Source organism: Carlito syrichta, unplaced genomic scaffold (assembly GCF_000164805.1).
Source record: "Carlito syrichta isolate Samal-C Ts95f unplaced genomic scaffold, Tarsius_syrichta-2.0.1 Scaffold305574, whole genome shotgun sequence".
Lineage (NCBI taxonomy): Eukaryota > Metazoa > Chordata > Mammalia > Primates > Tarsiidae > Carlito > Carlito syrichta.
This window is the reverse complement of record NW_007249670.1, coordinates 322,986-326,169: the sequence shown is the minus strand read 5'-3', so window position 1 is coordinate 326,169 and position 3,184 is coordinate 322,986.

Genomic DNA, 3,184 nt, shown 5'->3' with positions numbered 1-3,184 from the left:
CATCTTTATCAATAAAAATATTTGAAATCTAAAGCTTATGCAATGAAGTAATTTTCTGTAAGTCTCCAACCTAGTAGTGCCTGAGTCAGTGCTCACACTTAGATCTACTCCAATTCCAGAGCTTCCCTTCACTAGGAAACCTCCCAGGGAAATGTAGTCACTTCCTCTTGGATGTATCCCTGAACTACTTTGTTCTTTCAACACCTCTGATTCTACTGGAAAGTCATCACAGTTATTTGTTTCTCCACTTTCATCCCTTCCACTAAATGCTATAAACTCCTCTAGGGACTTCCCGTCTAATGGAAACATTGGTAAATACATGTAACAAAATACAGGTCTTTGGTATCTTGTGCATATTGTTGTGTCTTCCTATTTGGTTTACACTTTCCCTATATTTTGCCAATGTTGTAGATACACCCTTTCTCTCCAGTGTACATTTCAATATTGAAAGAAGATGCACCGGACTCGGTGGCTCAGCCTGTAATCCCGTGCTTTGGGAGGCCGAGGTGAGTGAATTGCCTGAGCCCGTGGGTTCGAGACCCACCTGGGTGACTTGGTGAGACCTCATCTCTACAATAAATCAAAAATTAGCCGGGCGTGGTAGCACGCGCCTGTAGTTCCAGCTACTTGGAAGACTGAGGCGGAAGGATCGCCGGAGCCCGGCAGGTCGAGGCTGCGGTGGCCAGGAGCAGCCACTGCACTCCTGTCTGGGCGACAGAGTGAGACTCCAACTCAAAACAAAACAAAACAAAACAAAAAAAATACAAGAAAGAGAAGATGCAATATCTGAGGTTTAGTTTAGGTTTCTTTCTTTCTTTTTCTTCTTCTTCCCCCCCCCTCCAAGTTCAGCAACCCTAGCATTAGCATGTGGAAATAAGATGGCACCTGACCTAGAGCATATATGTGTGTATATATATCTATATTGTGTGTGTGTGAGAGAGAGAGATGTGTGGGTTAGCATATGATGTGAATTAAAACTTTTTAATTTATTATAAATTATTCCAGACATATAAAAATCTATGAAGAATAATATGATTCATGCCCAAATATTCATTCATCATCTGAAAAAATTTAATCTTTCAAATACAGTTGAATTCCTCTAAAGTTCCATTCCTTTAAAAAATGAATCAAACCGGGCTTGGTGGCTCAGCCTGTAATCCTGCGCCTTTGGGAGGCTGAGGTGAGTGGATTGCCTGAGCCCGCGGGTTTGAGACCCGCCTGGGCAACGAGACCTCATCTCTACGATAAATCAAAAACTCAGCCGGGCGTGGTAGCACATGCCTGTAATTCCGGCTACTTGGAAGGCTGAGGCGGAAGGATCGCGGAGCCCAGCAGGTCGAGGCTGCGGTGGCCGGGAGCGGCCGCTGCACTCCAGCCTGGGTGACAGAGTGAGACTCCAACTCAAAAAAAATAAATAAATAAAAATTAAAAATGAATCAATAACTTGGGATGTGTTAAATGGAAATTATAGCACATGCTTCTATTTTACTTTTAAATAAATGTTTAAAAATTTACTTCATTGGAAATGAAAGAGTCTAGCAGCTTCTGTTTTCTAAATCTGTGGTTAATTGGATATCTGTCTGTCAGTTCACATGCCAGTCACCAAAACCAGAAATAACTAACTTCCCCCGCCAAACTGCCTTCCTCCACGGGTTTCCCCATTCTGCAAGGCACGTCGCAATTTTCCCAAAGTCACCCAAGTTTGATGTATGAATCATACTGTATAAGATTCTTTCCTTTGCTGCTTCTCCTAAACCTAGCTTGTCTCCAGATGCTGCTGTTTGCTTCTCTGTGTCCGTGTCTATGTTCCTCCATCTTCTCAGTGACATTCTAGATAACTGGTTCTCAAACTGCAGCCCAGGGACATGGGAATTCCTAGGAAACTTTCATAGTGTCATGGGTTCAAAACTATTTCTATGAGCATACTAAGTTGTGATTGATTTGCCTCTTTCACTCTTTCCCTCACAAGTGTGCACTTGTATGTGACATCACGGCAGTTTGGCTGTATGACAATCGAATGAATGAAAATCCATTTGGCTTCTATTAAGCCAGACATTAAAGAACTCTGCAAAAGTACAGAACAATGCCATTTTTCTCACTATACATATATTTAAAAACATAGTCGTTTTCATAAAAATCGCCTTTATGTTAATGTATAGTAGGTTTGTTGCTATTTTTTAATGGTTTAATATTTGTTTTAAGCCGGGCTCTGTGGCTCAGTCTGTAATTCCACGCTTTGGGAGGCTGAGGTGAGTGAATTGCCTGAGCCCACGGGTTCGAGACCCGCCTGGGCAACTTGGCGACACCTCATCTCCACAATAAATCAAAAATTAGCCGGGCGTGGTAGCGCGCACCTGTAGTTCCAGCTACTTGGAAGGCTGAGGTGGAAGGATCGCCGGAGCCCAGCAGGTCAAGGCTGCAGTGGCCGGGAGTGGCCACTGCACTCCAGTCTGGGTGACAGAGTGAGACTCCAACTAAAATAAAAAAAATTAAAAAAAACCAATATTTGTTTTAAAGAAGATTCTGTTTTAATTTCAAATACAATAAACATTGACAGATAAAATCCACTTGAAACACTTGGGGATGCTCCGTTATCTCTAAGAGTATCATTGGACCCAAGACCAAACATTTGAGAAGTGTTGTGCTAGTCCAGGTCTTCGTTGCCTGTACCTAGATTTCTGTCACATCTTCTCAAAAATTTCCCAGCCTCCAGGCCATCCCTCTTCTGTCTACCCACATATAACTATCAAGTTCACTGTCTTAAGAAAACAGATTTTGTGTAATATAATTTCCCTGCTCAGAATTCAATAATGTAGGAATCTTTAAATCCTAAAACATTTTTCAACCTTATCAATTCTTTAATTTTATTAACCACAACTCCCTCTCCCTCCCTCCACCTCCCAAAAAACCCCATCTACTTTAGCCAAGTCAGTTGCACTGATCCTGGAATATACTTTCATTCTCACCGGGCCCAACCTTTGTTTAGATTGTCCTGTATTCTGCTCCTACCCTGGAGAGTCAGACCTCTCCTGTGCCCAACCCAAAGCAGCAAAGAGAAGTGCTTAGTTAACAGCATGTGCTATGGAATATGACTTGCATTCCAGTTACTTTTACTAGCTATTCACTGTAGGCAATTAACTTTCTGGAATTATAAAATAGAAGATAAAGTACCTACTTTAAATGA